Source organism: Peromyscus leucopus, chromosome 8a, assembly GCF_004664715.2.
Source record: "Peromyscus leucopus breed LL Stock chromosome 8a, UCI_PerLeu_2.1, whole genome shotgun sequence".
NCBI classification, from domain to species: Eukaryota; Metazoa; Chordata; class Mammalia; order Rodentia; family Cricetidae; genus Peromyscus; species Peromyscus leucopus.
The window spans coordinates 40,590,413-40,611,284 of NC_051085.1; the positions used below are offsets into that span (position 1 = coordinate 40,590,413).

Here is a 20,872-nt window from a genome sequence, read left to right on the forward strand (position 1 = left end):
CATCACGGTGCTACATGGTGGTGTGCAGGCAGACATGGTGCTGGAGCAGAGAGTCCTACATCTTGGTATGCAGGCAACAGGAAATGACCTGAGACACTGGGCATGGCTTGAGCATATGTGAGACCTCAAAGCCCACCCCCACAGTGACACACTTCCTCCAACAAGGCCACACCTACTCCAACAAAACCACATGTCCTAAGAGTGCCACTTCCTTTGGGGATCCTTTTCATCCAAACCACCACAGACTCCAATCAATGGTCTTAGGGACTGCAGTAGATTACCCTCTGTAAAGAGGTAATGGCTGAAAGTACCTAGACTGAACTATTTCACACTTACGTGAGGACAGTTAATCGTCACTAGTTTTTCTCGAGAACTTTGCATCTTAAAAAGATTTCCGTGAACCAGAAGGATATCAATCAACCAATTTTTATGAACTGCACTGGGTGAGGGCTACGGAAAACAGATTAGTCACATAGCAGATGGCCATGTTTGTTACTGGTACAGGCCTTTGTTCATAGATGGGTTCAAATCCCTCCCCTGCCGTCTTTCTAGTCATCAAGAAAGCCATCAGGGGAACTGGTCTGTAGTTGATGCGATTAACTTACATCAACTTTAGTTTCCTCTCCATGTAAAATAAGATTCAAAACAATTGCTACCTTAGGCGATAGAAACTATGCCTGTAAAGCGCTTAGCCAGATCATAAGAGCTGGACAAGGGGGAAGCTTCTACTGTTGTGGAGTTCCTGTAGACAGGAAGCAGAAACAGCAAATATGGATGTGTTATAGTGTAAGTGAGTAAGGCAGGAGACTAGCTCTTCAAGCTGCACCCCTCACATGTGTGCCAGGGTTCAGAGAAGGGCGTAGGGGGCTTGTCTGGGATTGGTGTGTTGGCCTTTCCCATCATGTTGCATCAAGGTTGAATTCTCTCTGAAATCACCATGGAGCCACTCACTTGCCTGAAATCCTGCAGCAGCAATTTGAGAGAGAAGGCAGAATCATCAAGAACTTGAAGCTAGCTTGACTTCCCTAGTGAGAACTCACCACAAAATAAATATATAAATGTTACCTTGGTTGACAAGTCCCTCCCTTCTGAGACGTCTTCCTTGCTGCCTTAATTGATTGAACTCATTACCTCTAACAAATTATTACTGTCCCACCCAGTATAAAGTCTTCCCTATTGGGAGATATGTGAAAAAAAAAGGTGGATCAAGCAAGGAAACATCTTCCAGTTAAAAACCCCTGGGTAGGCTGGTAATGGAATGCTGAAAAGAGCACTATTTGTAAGACAAGGGAAGTGGCAAGGGTTTGGGGATGGGAGAGCAGTGGGAGAGAGAGATGGACAAGGACAAAGTATAATGACACATGAGCATAAAAACATCTCAATGAGGTCCGTCACTTTTCATTCTTTCTCTTAAAAAAAAATGAAAAAATCAAAGGCGAAGGTCACGGACAAGATGGTGCCCTCAGTTCAGGTCTCTCCACTCATCGAGCTTGGCCGATACTCAGCCCTGGTCCTCAGCATGGCCATGGGGCCAAGCATTATAGTTACCTGAAACCCTGGGCAGAGGAGGAGAAGGAGGTGGCAGCGGAGGAAAAGAAGAGACTGGATGAGCTGAAACGGATTGAGAACTGGCAGAAGCTCAAGATGACAGAATACTCAAGTGAAGCGCCAGTGAGCTCGCCGTTTCTTTAGTTGCTGAGGATGAAGAAAGCTTTGTTGTGTGTGGGGAAAATAATGAATCAAAAAGAAAAAACACTACTCCCCTAAGCTCAACATCTTTGCTAGTCCATTGATTCATTTTTTTACTTAAATGACCTCTCACATGAGACCTTTTCAGAAAGAAGATGCTGGGCCCACAAGTAGCCCACAAGGCACCAAGATGTCCAAGAACACTCTGGGAGGCAGACTTTGACAATTCCAGCCAACTCTAATGCATGCATCTTTAGCTGAGGAACAGCTTTCTTTCATAAGGACGACCTTTCTGATGACCTTTCCAGACCAGCTGTGGAGCTCACCCTCTGCCATAAAGAGACCCATGGGTTCAGAGCAAAAGGCCAACGACACCTGTTGTTTTCATTATGACACATAACATCAAATTTAGCATATTCAAGGTCACAATCCATTAGAATCCGATATGTTCACTTTATTATGCATCAGATATCTAGAACACTTTCATCTTGCCTATCTGAAATCCATCCAACAAACACCAGTTTCCCGGTTTCCTTCCTTCTAGCCCTCCAAACCTGCCATTCCACTTTCTGTTTCTCTGGGTTTGACTACTTTAGATAATGCCTGTAAGTAGCATCCAGTAATAATGACCTTTAAATTGTCTCATTGCCTTTAGTAGAATGTCCTTAAGGTTCTCTATGCTGCAACATAGTGACAGAATTTTATTTTAAAGATGTAATAACAATTTATTTTAGGCCACAGTCTTCACCCACTCGTCCGTTGGTAGGCATTGGGGTTTCTTTCATATCTTGGCTATTGTGAATGGTGCTGTGGTGGACATAGCCATACGAATATATCTTCTGGATGTAGACCTAGGCATGATTTATCACTGGATTGTGTAGTAATTCAACCACATCTGGCTATTTTTTGTCAATGGTCTGCCACAGGCTGCACAGGACTTTCAGGGAAAAACTCAATAATTACATCGGAGAACTTCCATACAACTCAGAACACCCTCTGTCTATGAGGAAACTCCACCCAAGCATATAAGGAAGTTCCAAGAAAAAAGCAGTATTACAAAGGTCTTGGGGGAATGACTTCTCCATTTGAGCCATCAACATGCTGTACAGAACGCAGGGTTGTGAAAGCCACAATTCCTGATGTTCTCCCGCTTTAAACTTCTGGGGTAGGTAGCCCTAGTCTTGGTATTTGTAGCTAGAAACTGCAAGACTGTCCTTAATGAGATTTAAAATATTCCCATTTTTTTTAAAATTCAGGTCTCTGCATTCTCATGTCCCTCAGAAGTGGCAACTTTAGCTGCCCACATCCCCGAGCGACTCGGCGCAAATGCAGACACAGCTTCTTGCCCATGAAGAGGCGGCATTCTGGGAAGTTGATTGTGTTCAGTGGCGGATTCACAGCCCTCAGTCACAGAAGTGCTAGGCGGCAGAAATGAGGCTAGATGGATGTGAGTTATAGGGAGACAACGGGTGTCCTGTCTTTAATGTTAATCAGCTGGCCCCTGCCGTATATTCCATCTGTTCACATACTATGACCCCAACTCACATGCTGGAAGAAGAAGAAAGGAAAGAACAAAATACATGTTAAACGGCTCTCATCAAACCTGAAGCTTTAAAAAATCTCCCCCAAAGGCTGACACTTATCTAATGCCGCTTCCTCACTGCCCTTTGAAATTAAATGCAGATATGAAATTATTATTAGGAGAGAAGGATTCTAGTTCTTAACCCTTTTCTTCTCCTTGCTAGCTGTGAGTTATGCTATTGATCGAGCCGCTGTGTTCATCACTGCTTTGGTCTAGATACCGCTGTGAGTTTAGACGTAGAGAAGGGTCTGGCTTTTAAAAAGGTATCTTAAAAGTAGCATACAAAGTATAAGGTTTCATTATGGCATTACAACAATTTTTAAAAAATTATTTCCTCTACTTCTCCCCTGTCTCCCTGACCTCCCTCCCCGCTCCCCTTCCCCGGGGCTTCTCACCTCCTCTTCTTCCATGTTACATGTGTCTGATTACCATCCCTCATTTCCTCATCCCTCCCCATCACATGCTCTCCTTTCAAGTTTCGTAGCCTGTACTTACACTCCTGAGCATCCATACGCAAACATGTAAACATGAAAAGCTAAGAAGCACGCAGGAGAGAGTACATACGACATTGGTCTCTCTCCATATGTGTTACCTTGCTTAACACTGTCCCATATCCACCCACTGTCTTGCAAGCCTTCTATTTTCACTTTTACAAGTGACTGTGATCCCATTGTGCATAAGGACCGCGTTTTGATGCTCCACTCATCTTTGGGTGGACACACAGACGGCTTCCATTTTCTTGCTTTTGTGAGTAGTGCAGAGGTAAATACAGAGGTGCAGGTATCTTTGTGGCAGGGACTTGGTCTTTTGAGTTCTTCAGATGCTAATGTTGATCTTGAAATTAGAGAGACCCTTAGAGAAGTTCTACTGTGGGGGGACATGTTCATCCCAAAGGAAAAGAGAAGAAAGAAGTTTCCAAGTGTAGCTTCAAATATTCGATGCAGAAAATCTAGTGGGACTTAGGGTAGAAACACAGACTATACAAAGCAGACAAATAAAAACAAAACCAAGATGTCTTGGGAAGGGGAAACAGTATTTATGAAAGCTCATTTTTTCCCCTAAGCGGAAGTAGTGCAATTCCTGACTTCTTTTTATGCGGAACTCAGAGCTGAACATCCATCGCAGCTCCAGGGAGAAGGCTGCCTGTGTGAGGGTTAGGTTGCTGCTTTCCATGTGCCTGGAGGCTGCATCTACGGTGCCCCTGGTGGACATTAATGTGAAGGGAGAAGAAGCGAGAAGGGGAAGGAGGAGAGGAAGGGGAAGAAGGAAGAGGAGAGGAGGGAAGGAAGAAGAGGAGAGGAGTGAAGGAAGGAAGAAGGGAAAGAAGGAAGGAAAGAAGGAAGGGAAAAAGGAAGGAAAGAGGGAAGGAAGACCTGAAGAAAGAATTCAGGACAGAGGAATAGAGAAATAGCTTCTCCATGGCTGCAGTTCCCCTTCATAGAAGAAGTTCCCCATCGATACCTGAGGCCACTATTTTCTATATGAGGCTTAGAGGTCAAGCGCACAGACTCTGGTGTAAGGCAGCAGAGCACAGACCTTGGTATCTCCCTGTGGGTTCTGAGACAGAGAACTTACACTGTGTCTCACTTCCCTTTCTCCAGAACAGGCAGAACAGCATTCTTATTCTGATGGTTTCTGTCGGTGATGGGTTCAGAACTGCAGCTAATACATGTGTGTAGTAAACATGGAGCTGAATGTACTAGTGGTCAACAGAAGACCTCAGCTGAGAAACCTGGAAAGTGGATGGGAAACATGAATAAACCTTTTTAGTCCTGTCTTAAGAGCATATTGTGAAAGGCATCCTGTCTTTAGACCTTAAAGAAGGCTGATGACTTCATTCTACCACGTGAAACCGAGCCTGCTCTTGCCAGAACTTTATAAAAGTCAGGAGAAAAAAAAAAAGATAAGAAAAAGATGCAACTGCAAATTTTTATTGTGAAAAACAATCCTATTTTGTTTCTATTAAAGAATGGAGTTTCGGGGATTTGAAGTTCTTCTCTAGTGTTACCATGGAGGACACACACACACACACACACACACACACACACACACATCACGCACACACACACACAGAGCTATACATGCATACATGCACATACATGCGAACACATATGCCCACATGCATGTACACACAACCAGACACACACATGCATATGTATACACACACACACACACACACACACACACACACACACATTTGCCCACAGTGCTAAATAAAACACATTAGGGATTTCAAATTCTTTCCCTAAGTAGTACACAATGGCTGTCTTAAGCAGAAAAATGGAGGAAGCATCGAAGGCAGAACAGAAGGGTCTGAGGCAGGGCACCCTACATCAACAAATAAAACAAAAGCCATCTACTGTTTCCTGAAACTTTTAAGACAAGAGCCTTGAACTGGATCTACTGAGCTTCATAAACGTACCATGTTAAATATATCTTTTTTTGTTTGTTTATTTATTTTTTATTTATTTATTTATTTATTTATTTTTAGCAGGACAGGGAGTTAAGCTTTGAGTAGATTTTTTTTTAAAGGTGCCTGTTAGCAAAATTGTTAAGATCAACTGGACTAGCACCATCTCAAACACAAAAAACGAAAGACAGAAAAGGCAGAACACATATGGTTTCCTCTTCTGTGTTGTGTCTCCCTCAAATGTCCTGTTGAGATTTCCAGGTGGTCGCTCAGCCACAGGACTGTAGCATTGCCCGAGTACAGGGAGTGTTTTTATTTTCTGGGTTTTCACCAGCAGCGATCTGAATCCCAGACCGGATAATCCCACTTTACGTATCACGTGGAAAAATACCAAGAAGTGTATTTTTTTGGTGGTGGTGGGGCGGGGGTACAAATGGATCTCTGTGAGTTCGAGGCCAGCCTGGACTACCAAGTGAGTCCCAGGAAAGGCGCAAAGCTACACAGAGAAACCCTGTCTCGAAAAAACAAACAAACAAACAAACAAACAAAAAAACCCAAATCTTATCATTCACATTAGCCAAATAATTCTGAAATGGCCACTGATGGTAGGTATACAGTGTCGGAAGGTTAGATCAGGATGCACACGCTTGGGCAGAGAGAGCAATTTCCACACGGGCATGCAGCAGAAGGAGAAGAAAGCTGGGCTGCATTGCTGTAGCTGACACTCACTGTTTTCTCCGCAATGTCCCCGCCTCCTGCAGGCTGAAAAATCACAACAAAACTGCATCTTGTGGGCCTGTCGTGCCAGCTCCTGTGACATGGCTATTTGGACCAGCAGTAGAGGGTGGAATGCGGTGGTTCTCAACCTGTGGCTTGAGACCCCCAAAGACCATCCGGAAAAACAACAACAACAACAACAGGTATTTACATTATGATTCACAACAATAGCAAATTACAGTTATGAAGTAGCAACAGAAGTAGCTGGTTTCATGCCTGGGGGGTCAGCATAACATGCGGAACTGTAGTAAAGGTTCACAGCAGCGTTAGGAAGGTGGAGGACCACTGACGCAATGCGTTTTGATGTCGGGATCGCCGTCCTCATCACCGTTGCACGGCTGCATATCACATACGCAACACACACATGTACACGTCCACACAATGGGAGCATCTTTTTCTGTGGTGTTCCCTGCTTTTTATGGTTTACATCAGATGGCTCGGGTCTTTATGCAATTGGTTCAACATCCAATCTAAGCCTTGAACACGCAGTGCACTCGAAGATGTCTGGGCTCTGTCTCCTCGATTCCTACACACACTTTTGCCCCTCCTAAACCTTTCTTCCCTCAGACCACCCCTCTCCATCCTTCTCAGGACCTAGGATCCAGACCCTAGAAATGGCCTCCTCCTACAATGCTAAACACAACCCGCACCCCTACCTAAGTTTCCTCTACCGAAAATTCCCACTCACTTGGAGCATTTCCGTTCTACTGTCTGCCACCATCAAAATCCCACAAGTCTCCTCTCAAACCTGCCTCAGTTTCCCCCGTTGCCGACTCAGAAGGCCCGTTTTCGCTTTCTTTTGATGTGTTCCCTTCACTACGTAGCACTGAACACTATCTCCACGTTTGGGACAGTTCACCACACTGACTCTATCACTCCTGTTTTCTCCTCGGGCTCCGGCAGCCTCCTCCTGAACACGCAGGTCCTCAGCGAAGCTGGGGTCTAAGCCAACGTGCATGCTGGAGCTACACAGAGAGGAAATACTCCAGTTGTATTTCCTATAATTTATAAATAGATCTGTGGGCACTTGTTTTTGTCTTTCAGTCCTTAAGAGTCCAGGGCATAGACATGCTTTAATCCAGGCACGCAGGCCTGTTAAGCACAGAACACACCACATGGGCATTTTCATCCTTCGGTTTCATTCTGTCTGCCTCTTGTTACCAGGTGACCACTGTGTAAGGTCTGGAGGGTCTGGAGCCCAGGTGGGTCCTGGCACGGCCTTCTCGTCCAAAGCATCTATTTTATAAATAGGTGAATGCTGCAAAGAACAGATCCAATCGAAAGCAGTCTCATTTCTTAAGTTTTCTCCTTCCAGGAGGAAATTTTGTCTCTGCGGCATTTAGTTCAGAGTCTTCGCCAGCAAGTGCTTAAACACGTTTTCTTTCATCTTATTTCAATGAGCCGATTTTAAAAGCCATCTCCCTCCCTGCCTGCATCTCTCCGCCCCTCCGCCTTCTCCCTTCCATGCTTTTAGTGAGTTTTTAATCAGTGTTGCAAACACTGGAAGAACCCAGCGTCTGAACAGAGCCGGGGTGTGGTTCAGGGGCGCTGGTGCATGGCTTCTGTTTTGTTAGCTTATACTGCCCTCTTCTGGTCTCTGTGCAGATTTAAAACCTGGCTGGGTAGAAAAAAACAGCAACAACAACAAAAACCTAACCAACCAAGCAACCAAACAACCAAGCAAACAAAAAAAACAAAATCCGGAATAAAGACTCCACGTGGAGAATAAGTGACAGTGTCTGGAGAAATAAAATCCTTCCACTATGAATAATCCCGACATTTAAAATCATGAAAGTATGCAACACTGCTGTCCATTATTTCATTAGTCCCAAACATTGGCAATTACTATTTTTAAAATTTATTTTATTTTTTATTTTTATTTCATATTACATCCTGACTGTTCCTCCCTCCCCTCCCCCGGTCTCTCCAGATCCACACCCCCCATCCTCTCATCCCCCCCACCTCTGCTTACCCTCGGACAAGAGCAGGCCTCCCAGGGACATCAACCAAACATGTCATCACAAGATGCAGTAAGACCACGCACACACCATCACACCAAGGCTGGACAAGACAACCAAGTAAGAGGATAAGGATCCCAAAGTAGGCAGAAGAGTCAGAGACAGCCCGGCGCTCACTGTTAGGAATTCCACAAGAACGCAAAGCTACTCAGCCATAACATGTATGCAGAGAAAGTAGATCAGACCCTTACAAGGCTCCCTGACCTCTTGCTCTTAAACTTCAAAATACTGTTGTCTTTCCATTTTGTCTCATAGTTTTTCTGATGAAGCTCATTTAATGTGTTGGCGGCCAGAATGATTTAGGGGCATCCCTGGCTTTTTCCTGCTCCCCTGAAAGCTTGTGGGGACAGAGCAATTTGCTCTGGAACTAGCAGTGTGATGTCTTGCCTAGGCTCTGCCGTTATTAGTTAGGTGACCAGGGTCCAGGACAAACTGTCTCAGCTCTCCGATTTAGTTACTTCATCTGCCTGTGCTGTAGAGATACCTGCCCCACCTTCCTCACCAAGGATGACAAAGTACCAACGCATTGCTGTGCTTGAGGGCTTTGAAAAACCCAGAGGACCCCATGCACATGGACTATGATGATTGTTTCCACATAAAAGGCACTATTATTACTTTCAGTCATTTATTTTATGTACATAGGTGCGTGAGTGTGTGTGTGTGTGTGTGTGTGTGTGTGTGTGTGTGTGTGTGTGTATGCACACCACAACAGGGTGTGGAGGATCAGAGGACAACTTGCAGGCATCAGGCCCCTCCTTCCTTGATGCAGGTTCTGTATATTTAACTCAGGCCATAGGGTTTAGTGGCAGACACCTTTACAAACTGAGCAATCTCACTGTGCCCACAAAGACATTTGCAATAAGAGTTCTAGATGTTGTAGGACCCAGTGAAGTACAATTTCATAAAAAAAACCTTGATCTTTTAAAATTATGAAAATATTTAAATAGCTATAAATCTAAAAAAAAATCTTTGGGTTTTTTCCTTCCCTGGAACTTCTCAGAACAATAAATAAAAATGACTTTCCTGAACAATTTCCAATGCAGTCTTAGTGAAAGGCAGGGTGTTGGCCTTAAAGTTCAGAGAACACTGGTAGCCTGAGAATTCTATTGTTTTAAACACAGAATTGGTATTTTATTTAAAGGTAGCTTGTAGGCCTTGACTAGAGTTTGTATCTTTATTAATTGATTGATTGATTGATTTTTTTTCGAGACAGGGTTTCTCTGTGTAGCTTTGGAGCCTGTCCTGGAGCTCGCTCTGTAGCCCAGGCTGGCCTCCAGAACCCCACTGCTGATTGTCATTAGGACCACACAAAATGGACTTAACACACTTTAGCACTTTATGTTCACAGAAAAACCCTGCCTGCCACTTCATCTAGCAAGGGCACACACACACACACACACACACACACACACACACACACACACACAAATAAAATGCCAAGGGAAAAAGTGAAATCTTGCAGTCAAGCAATTGCTTGATTTGGGTCAGCGGATGGAGTGGGGGGCAGGGATCGTCTCTCTACTTCTCCATGCCAAATCTCTTTTGAGCTTAGAATTGACATTGTGTCTGTTAGCTAACAGAAAATGAAATACTCTCACCAAGTAAACTGAGAAAAAAGTATATTCTATGTATAATTTTAAAAACTGTGTGGCATTTTTACTTTCAAGTGTTTTGAGTGATGTAAACTTCTCTAAGAATGTTTTCAAAATGAGGAATAATGAATTGAAGAAAAATGACCATATGTAGTAAAGATAGAGTGATGCTTGAAGACGCTCAGGTCCTGGGCTGCTTTTTCATATCCCTGAGTCCTGTTGGGAAGCATACTCTAAGTGCCCTCTAAGGAATATATAATCTATCCTTCATCTAAAGCTGACACAGCATAGAAACACAAACATTGAGCTAGTAAAGAATATATAATGCTGCAGAAACTTCACATGCTCTCTTGTCTTCACTAAGATCCTCCAGTGTAAGACACTGTGGCCTTAAAAAAAAATACAGAGTGATTACAGATACCTTGCCTTAGGGTCCTAGCCTAGTCACAGCAGCACCTAAACACATCCAAGCTGCAACATTGTTGAGCAGACTAGGGCTGTGAGCCAGTTCAGAAAACTCATCCAACACTTCTTTCACCTCAAGAGCAAATCAACTTTCAGTAAACATTCACCCCACCGCCTTCTGAGAAGGGCTTTCTGGGCACCAGTCTGAGGCTGAGGTTGATGCCAGCTCTGATATACTGGCTCTGAGGCCCTGGGATCCTGACAGGGGACCAGACTGTATTTTCCCTTTATAAACAACCCCCCCTCAAAGTTTTCAATTTCACACATTCTCTTTCCTCATCCCCAGCATCCAAAGGAGCTAAGTACCTCTATACTGTAAGTCTGAGTTTGCAACAGAATCTTTAGAAGGTAAATAAATCATTCTAGAAAGCACCATTGACTGCTTACACTCCCTTAGAGCAGCTTTCCCGGATCTAGATTTTGGCCCCATCCCAATGTACCATTACACTGGACTTCGATAGAAATACAGAGACAAAAGGAAGGAGAAAGAGAAAGAAATGGAGGTAAAGGGAGGGAGAGATGACAGACTATCCTGTAACTATTCATGAAGGTATTCTGGTCAAAGGAATCATCCGGATCATGTACATTCAAGAGAGAGTACATCTCCACAGAAATCATCAGTGTCCAAGGCTGAGAAGAGTTGGTGGAAATTCTGAATACAACATGTACTTATTCTACTGGACATGGAAAAATCAAACTGATGCTCACCTAGGAACCATTATCAACTAGGGTTCGTAGTGCTGGAAGGAATGCTGGAGGAGAAAAGCAATTATCAATCTTACCCAGCTTTGCACCCTGTGAGCTACAATAACAACCTGTCCGCAAGATATGTCTGCTGCCACAGTGGCACAAATGTCTGATTGGAATTAAGACCCACAGCATGAGAAAGAACCCGTACTTACACTGCTAATGAGACCAAGAACCTGAGACCATGTAGATCACGGGCCCTAGAGAAAACCTGCCACTATTTCTCTATTAAATGAACACAGCAATTTAAAAATGACTCCAATGACATGTTGCTGTTCCCATAGTCCAGCGCATTGCTCAACCCTCACCAGAGAAGGTTCTTCTTGTCTTAGATGGTAATGAACACAGAGACCCACAACCGGACAACGCGCAGAAGGTGAGAGGCTTTGGAGGACTCATCCCAAATGGGGGGCCTTTATTAAAAAGGCTCAAGGGTCTGTGTGGAAGAGGAGGTGGGGAGATTGTAAGAGCCACATCTGAACTCGCAGAGACTGTGACAATTTGCACAAGACCTACACAAATTCAAGACAGACAAAATTCTACCACGGAGAAGCTGAGTAGGAGCAAAGCCGTGCTCCTAACTAAAGGAGCTATTTGCAATGGATAGCTGCTGGGAGAGGGAAAATCGGATTTGGTGGTGGTGGTGGTGGTGGTGTTTTATTTGTTTGTTGTGTGTTGTGTGTGTGTGTGTGTGTGTGTGTGTTCCAATGGAGTGACAATGGGTATATCAGTTACACTTCAAGGTAGGCTCAGGAGTAAACAACAGAAAATGGATTTCAACGTGGGTTTTTTTTTTTTTTTTTTTTTTTTTTTTTTTTTTTTTTTGGTTTTTCGAGACAGGGTTTCTCTGTGTAGCTTTGCGCCTTTCCTGGGACTCACTTGGTAGCCCAGGCTGGCCTCGAACTCACAGAGATCCGCCTGGCTCTGCCTCCCGAGTGCTGGGATTAAAGGCGTGCGCCACCACCGCCCGGCTCAACGTGGGTTTTTTGTGGGGTTATTTTTGTTATCATTGTGTGCTTTTGCTTGTTTGTTTGGTAGCTAAGTTTGATTTTGAGTCTTGTTTTGTTTTTTAAAAGAGAGAGAAAGACCATGAGCTTGGGTTTGTAGGGAAAGAAAAGATAAAGAAGTTAGAGGAGGGAGAAAAATAGATTGCACAAAAGTTTTTTTTTTAAATAAAGAGTTGGTGGGAGTAGTTCCTCTCTCCCCACCATGTGGGTTCTGGAAATTGGACTCAGCTCATCAGATTTGACTGAAAGTGTCTTTATCCCCTGGCTGTCTTGCCAGCCACATACCTGGCTTTAATGTGAGTGCTAAGGATCCCAACACAGGTCTTCATGATGGTACAGCAAGCCCTTTACTCTCTGAGCCATGGTTCCCACTTCCCACACTCAAGATCTTCCTCAATAAGGGCCACCATTATTCCCAGGTTGCAAGGATCGGGGAGATAGGGATAAAGGGGAGCCTCATTTATTAGCTGAGCAACATGAAGCATATGCTTAGCCTGTGACCCAATTCCAGCCCACTAAGACATGATAACGGCATTGCTTTCATTTTCTAGGGCTGTTGAGATGGTCACGTGACTTACTAGAAGCAGGGCTTGGAGCATTACCTGCACACAGGAAGTACTACACAGCTATGTTACTGTTGCTAGAGTATGAAAAATAGACAGGGATGAGACTGAAGATAGGTCAGTCCAATGTACAGAGCAGAAGTGACTGGAAGGTAAAAGTATATGTCTCCCTAATAGATGAAGGAAAGACCTTGTCCCTTGGTTGATAGAATTAAGATCATGAAAATAGTTATACTACCAAAGTCATTCTATAGGTTCAATGTAATATTCATCATAGTTCCAATGGCTTGCTTCACAGAACTAGGAAGAAAGACAATCCGAAGATTTATATGGGACACAAAAGACTACAAGTAGCCAGAGCAATCTTAAGGAGCTTGGACACCACAATATCTCACCTCAAATAATACTATAGAGTCACAGTGACAAGGACTTCCTTGGACTAGCATAACAACAGACAGGTAGACCAAATGAACAGAATGGAGAACCTGAAATAAACCAATAAAGCTGTGGCCATCTAAATTTTGACAAAGGCGATGAGAATCTGAAGTGGAACAAAAAGTGGCATATTAAATGCTGCTGACAAAAACTGGCTGTCCACCCGCAGAAGGATGAAATTAGATCCATACCATTCCCCCTGTACAAGATCAAACAGAAGTACGTCAAAGAACTTAACTGAAAACTTGAGATGCTGAATTGCTAAAGGAAAAGAGGAAATATTCTTCAAGACATTGGGTTAGATCCATTATCACAGGAGCCAGGCCCCCAAAGCCACAGATCAGACTATGTGAAAATAAAAAGGTCCTGGATAGCCAAAGAAACTTTCAGTTGAGCAAAGACAGTCCACAGAATGGGAGGAAACCTTTACTAGCTCTATTTTAGACAGGGCCCGGGCTACTATTCAGAATTAGAAAGAACTTCAAGACCAAAACCCAAACTGCCAATCAATAAATGGGCTAATGAAACCAACACAGTTCTCAAAACAAGAGATGCAAATGGCCAATAAGTATTTTTAAAGTGTTTGAGATGCTACCTAACCACAGTCAGAATGACTATCATAAAGAAATTTGACAACCAATGTTGGAGAGGGTGTGGGGGGAAAGGAATTCTCATTCACTGCTGGTGGGAGTGAAAATTAGTAAATTCTTATGGAAATCAGTGTTGATGTTCCTCAAAAAATTAAAAATAATATTACCAAACGATCCAGCTATAGCATGCCTGAGACCTATACCCAAAGGACCCCATATCCTACCATAAAGGCACCTGCCCATCCATGTTCATTACTGCACTTTGTATGATAGCTGTGAAAGTGAACCAATCTAGATGTTGGTGGAGAGATGAATGGATAATGGAAACCTGCTGCATACATGCATACAAAGGAATTTTATTCAGGTGTGAAAAAAATGAAAATTATTGGAAAACGGATGGATCTAGAAAGGATAATATTAAGTGAGGTGGCCCAAACTGGGAAGGATACAAACTGCAATGTTCTCCCTACGTGTGGGTAAAGTTGTAAACGTCTAAGAGGAGACCAGCATGGGGTAACATTAGGTGATGAGGAAAGACAGAAAGTGAGCAAAAGAACACATGAGACACAAGGAGGAAGACTCCAAAGGGGAGACTACAAGGAAGAGCGTAGGGAAAGTTGGGGTGGGAGACGGAGACATGGGAAAATAAGCACACACCTAACATATTATATGCAGGTATAAAAATAGAAAAATATAAATTTAAAGAACATTTATCTTATTTCTTAATAACTCTCTCTCTCTCTCTCTCTCTCTCTCTCTCTCTCTCTCTCTCTCTCTCAGTATAGGCATGGAAACGTGTTTCTGTCTTTCTTTATTGATCTGTACTGAGCTGGCCATCTATTGAAAGATGTCAGTCCTGGTTTGGTTCTCTGTTTTTCAGAGTCTTCCCTTTGTAGCCTTGAGAAAGGCGTTTTCTTTCTCTGCACAATATGGAAGAACACCCCACAGCAATACCATAGGGCCTCCCCGTCAGAGAGTTCTGAGGAATTTTGAGGTGTTTTGTGAGAATAAGAGGCTGTTCTGGCTTAAATGTGGCCAAGAAAGTGGTCACTTCAGAAATCTCATCATCCCAGCTCCAGAGTCACTGTGAGAAAGCAGCCAGAACTCTGAGGACGCAATGACAGTTTCTGCAGCTAGGGTGTGGCCCCGCAGAGGAACACTGTGTGCTTCCTCTCACCCTGTGGGGTACTCTGCACATCCTGCTAGAAATGAGAAGAGTGCTTCCTACAGTGCTGTTTTCTGCTAGGACAAGGCTTCAGGAGGGATACTGAGACTCATCACTGGGGAGTAAGGTGTTTATGGGAAGTTATTAATCCCACAGACAGCTAAACAGAGGTGCCGGGTGCTCCAAGGAGAGCCCAGGTCCAGCACTAGAGTCCGACAGCACATCAATGTCTCTGAAGACAGAAGTCAGAGCTCATGTGGCAAGAGTGAGGTCTTGGTTTTATACCTTCCTGAGGATGGTGGAGACTGGCAGCATAAGCCTGCAGCCAGGCCCCCCCAATCCTCAGGCAGGAGGCAAGGGGAGGGGTGGGGAGCAGGGTATGGTACAATACCCACTTTGATGTTAACTCACTTCCCAGGTGAGAGATCCTGAAATTGGGAAGTCTGTTAGATAGAGATTCATAAAAATATCTCAGACTGGTGCCTGCTGGTGTCTGTGAGAGGAAGCTGCAGCAGGGAGTGGGGTCTAACAGGGACTGGATCCTAACAGATTCTCATGTTTTTGTCTCATCGGGGATGGATATCTATCTATCTATCTATCTATCTATCTATCTATCTGTCTGTCTGTCTGTCTGTCTGTCTGTCTGTCTGTCCGTCCGTCCGTCCGTCCGTCCGTCCATCCATCCATCCATCCATCCATCCATCCATCCATCCATCCATCCATCCATCTATCTATCTATCTATCTATCTATCTATCTATCTATCTACCTACTTAACTATCTCTGTGTATGTCCCTGGCTCTCTCTGTATTTCTCTGTGTCTCTGTCTCTCTCTCTCTCTCTTTCTCCCTTATCCCCCACCCAAGTAAGAAGTAAACAAAACAACACCAATAACCCCCACAGCTGCACTGGCTTCGAGTTTCCTGCTTCTGTCAAAATTTTAGAATCTTCTCAGCTGACTTACACCTCACGAACGTTGCCTCAGATAACATCTCTAGCTGCGGTAACACCTGGTTAAGTTGTTTGGCTGGAATTTGGAGGTAGTTTTGTCCAGTTCAGGCAAGTTCACATTTCCAATGCCCTCACTTGGAAGATTTCTACACTGAGGGCTGAAAACTACCCTCAGTTCATGTGAGAGACAAAACCCTACACATCTGTGAAGACCCCCAGTTTCTTCACATTTCCCTACCCCCAACATCTTTCTGCACCCCTCAGACCACCAGTGGTGTGCTATCCCATAACCATCTCTAAACCCTGTCCTTGGGGAGCTGAATTTGAAGTTTGAAAATTGGTACCTCTCAAACACTCTCTCTGCTGACAGAAAGTTACTGTTCTGTGGTTGGTTTATTGTGAGGTAAGCAGAGCAGACGTCGTCTAGCAACACTTGCAAGGTTTTCTATCTGCTCAGCTGGGCAACTGATGCGTCTGTGATCTAAGCCACAGAGCATGCCTCAGGAAGATAAGACTGTCTTAACTCTATAGACATGAAGGGCAAAGTTCAAGAGAGCAGGCTAGGGAGCCCTGAGACCCAGATCCTGCACAAGGGCACCATCTGCTCTCCCCTCTTGTGGTGGATTCTTATGGGAGAATCCCCATAGGCTCAAATGTTTGAATGCTTGGTCCCTAGCTGATAAAAGTTTCGGTTTCAATAACGCCTTGTTGGAAGTGCGTTATTGGGAATAAACTTTGAGGTTTCCAAAGACCAAGCCAGGCCCAGTCTTGTTGTCTCTGCTTCGGTTTTGCAGATAAGATGTAGACTCCCAGCTTCTGCTCCAGCGCTATGCACACCTAACTGCCACCACGCTTCCCACCATGATGACCATGGACTGCTACCTGTCTGCCAATGGGAGACAGTGTTAGACTGACTCCTAAAGACTTCTTATAACAATTTTATTCGTACATTAGTCCATCTCTCAGCTGTCAACAGAGAAACTTCTTTTTGTAGTAGATGGTGATGAACATAGAGACCCACAAGTCATAAAGGTGCAGGGAATAAGGGAATGCAGAGTGGCCAGCCCTAAACGGGACATCTATATTATACCACTTCCTTCTCAAGGCACAGGGATCATCTCAGGAGATGGGTAGAAGAGTGTAAGAGTCATAGGTGGTGAATGACTATTTTCTGGACACAACAGGGAACTCAAACATAGGAACTCATGGCGGTTGTGAAAGACGAAATTCCAACAAGGAGTGCAGAGGTGGGTACAAAGTCTTACCCCTAGTGAGGAACTATTGGCAATTGACAGCTTCTGGGAAAGGGAACATTGGTATTTTTTAAGGTATGGCCCCTGTTAGGTCTTACATACTCCACTGCATGTCCACACTCCTAAATGTATATAGACAACATCAATGGGACAGGGTGGGTTTGAGAAAAATGAGGGGAAAAAAGTTGAATGGGTGTGAAATAGGGGTGGACCTGGGAGGGACCAGGGAGGTGGATGAAAAGGATCAAAACACAATGAATGAAGTCATCAAAGAATTAATTTAAATGTTTTTTAAATTATAAGCCATATATATGTAATTTTGCCATTAAAGTTAAGAAAGTATATTAATGAGATAGATGAAAGTATACTAACGAGATAAACGTTGTGGTGGTTTGAATGAGAATATCCCGCCTCCCAGGCTCATCTGTTTGAATGAATGATCGGTCTCCAGTTGGTGGAATTGTTTGGGAAGGATCAGGAGGTGTGGTCTTGTTGGAGGAGGTTTGTTATGGGTAGGGGCTTTGAGGTTTCAAAAGACTACACTGTTCCCAGTTAGCTCTCTCGGTCTCATGGTTGTGTCTCAGAATGTGAGTTCTCAGATACTGTTCCAACACCTCCCGCCTCCCTGCTGCCGTGGTCATTGCCATGATGAATGTGGACTCTGACCCCCCGAAATGGTAGGCCCCAAATAAACTCTTCATAGCATTTATTACAACTATAGAAAAGTAACTAAGACAGATATGCTTGTTCGTTTTCACATGTGGCATTAGATCCAAACTGAATGTTTGATAGTGCAGGTATGGAAAATCTTCAATGTTCCCCAGAGTTTATCAGCATTTTTGCTTTGTAATTATCATTGCTGAGAATACTGTTTTGTATAAATAAATGCTACAAAATGAAAGAAATATGTTTAGGACTGTTTTGGAAATTCTACTCTAATCTTAAGCCAAAATGTATTTAATGCTTTTAAAAAAAAAAAAATTCAAAACTCAGTGTCAGCAACTGAGATGGCAATTTTAAAAAAGTCAAACATTCTAACATAAAACAAAATATATCAAAGGGATAATTTGATATTTAGATGCTTGTCTGTAAAGATTATAAGACAATATTAAAAGTCTTTGCTTTTCATAGTTAAAACATAATGTTTGTATAAGAGCAGAAGTCTTGGTGGGAGTGCAAACTTGTACAGCCACTTTGGAAATTAGTATGTTGCTTTCTCAGAAAATTGGGAAACAATCTGCCTCAAGACCCAGCTATACCACTCTTGGCCATATACCCAAGGAACGCTCAATCATGCCACAGGGACACATGCTCAACTATGTTCATTACAGCATTATTCATAATAGCCAGAACCTGGAAACAACCTAGATGCCTCTCAACTGAAGAATGGATAAAGAAAATGTGGCACATATACACAATAGAGTACTACTCAGCAGAGAAAAACAATGACATCATGAAATTTGCTGGCAAATGGATGGAACTAGAAAATATCCAACCTGAGTGAGGTAACCCAGACTCAAAAGGACAAACATGGCATGTACTCACTCATAAGTGGATACTAGATGTAAGGCAAAGGATAACCAGACTACAACCCACAGCTCCAGAGAGGCTAGCTAACAAGGAGAACCCCAAGAGTGATGCATGAATCACCCTGGGAAGTGGAAATAGATGAGATCTCCATGAGTAAACTGGGGATGAAGGGGACAGTGGAGGGTAGGGGATAGGGGATGAGAACATAAGGGAAAGGATGGTCGAACTGTAACAGGGATGGAGTGGGAGAGCAATGAAAGAGATACCATGATAGAGGGAGACACCATGGGGATAGGGAAGTTTCTAGAAATCCACAAAGATGATCCCACCTTAGACTAAACAATAATGGAGAGGGTGCCTGAGCTAGCCTACCCTGATAATCAGATTGGTGAATACCCTAACTGTCATCATCCAGTAACTGATGGAAGCAGATGCAGAGATCCCCACAGCCAAACACCAGGTCAAGCCCCAGGAGCCCAATCAAAGAGAGAAGAGGGATTCTATGAGCAAGGGACATTGAGATCATGATGGGAAAATGTACAGAGATGACAGGCCATACTAGTGGAAACACATGAACTATGGACCAATAGCTGTGGAGCCTCCATGGGACTGGACTAGGCCCTCTGCATAGGCTAGATGGTTATGTAGCTTGATCTGCTTAAGAGGCCCCCTGGCAGTGGGATCAGAATCCATCCCTAAGACATGAATGGGCTTTTTGGAGCCCACTGCCTATGGTAGGACAACTTACACAGCCTTGGTGCAGAGGAAGGGGATTGGACCTGCCTCAACTGAGTGTATCCGGCTCTGCTGACTCCCCACAGGAGGCCTTGACTTGGAGGAGGTGGGAGTGGGGGTTGGGAGGGGGAGAGGGAAGGCTGAGGGGTGGGAGGAGGGAGAAGAGGGGATCTGTGGTTGATATGTAAAATGAATAGAAAATCTCTTAATAAACATAAATTAAAAGGAAAAGAAAAAAAAGAGCAGAAGTCTTTTTGCATACAGTGAAGATATTGCAGTTCCCAACACAATCATCCCTAACCTGAGCCAAGCTGCTTCAGACAGAAAGCGTTGATGCTGGATGGTGAGATGGCAGGCGCCGTGAAAGGTGCAGAGTGTGTGTTCCAAATCAAGGCTGGAGAGGGGAAAACAGGTGAGGGCTTCGCTAAATACCCTGGATTCATGGCATGCTTGACTTAGAGTTAATTCTGGGTCATCGAACCCTCGAGAACCCATTACTGTTGCCGAATTTTTGCAGCTCCCACATCCAGTTGCACAACCCTATGTGGAATCATGATCCAACATCCAAGAAGCTGGGCTTTAGTGACCTCCCGGCGCATCGAAGGAATGTCTCAAGGCTGGCTAATTTCTTGCCATTGAGCTTATAGAAGTTTGACCTTCCTCTATAAATGTTTGAGACCAGCATGTGTGGTTTTTGTCTTGTTAAAAAGACATTTGAAGGCAAAAAGGAGGGAGTAATATGAAGAACTGAGAAAGTGAACAATGTTTATACAAGCCGAGCATGCATATATCCTATCAATCATCTAGCAATTCTACTTTAAAGTATTATTTTTGCCGCAGAAGTGGATATGTATGGTCACGGTAAGGCAAGTAGATGCATAGCGGAGTTACTTTTAATAAACCAAAACTAGACGTTACCATTGCCCATTGTGTATCAATAGGTGAAGAGATAAAGCAATCCAGAATACTCATCTCATGGAAGGTAATCAAGCCATAAGAAAATATGGTATACTACCACCCACAGCAACATGGATGAATCTCATAAGGATACTGTTGAAAAAAAAGCATCAAGACACAGGCATGTGAACTGCATGAATTCAAGCCAACAGGCCAAACAAATGTATGTTTGGAGACAGTAGGGTAGCACTTAGCATCCCTGAAGGTAGGAAAGGATTCAGGAGACGCTTGGAGGTTCTTGTTTAAGAGCAATGATCAAGCCAGGGAGCAGTGGCACACACCTTTAACCCCAGCCCTTGGGAGGTAGAGCCAGCCGGATCTCTGTGAGTTTGAGGCCAGCCTGGTCTACAGAGTGAGATCCAGGATAGGCACCAAAATGACACAGAGAAACCCTGTCTCGAAAAAACA

The 20,872-nt window shown here is 43.8% G+C and overlaps 1 pseudogene; it reads left to right on the plus strand.

Moving 5' to 3' along the window:
- The first annotated feature begins 1,453 nt into the window (after positions 1-1,453).
- Positions 1,454-1,664, plus strand: LOC114687007 (annotated as a pseudogene).
- The last annotated feature ends 19,208 nt before the right edge of the window (positions 1,665-20,872 follow it).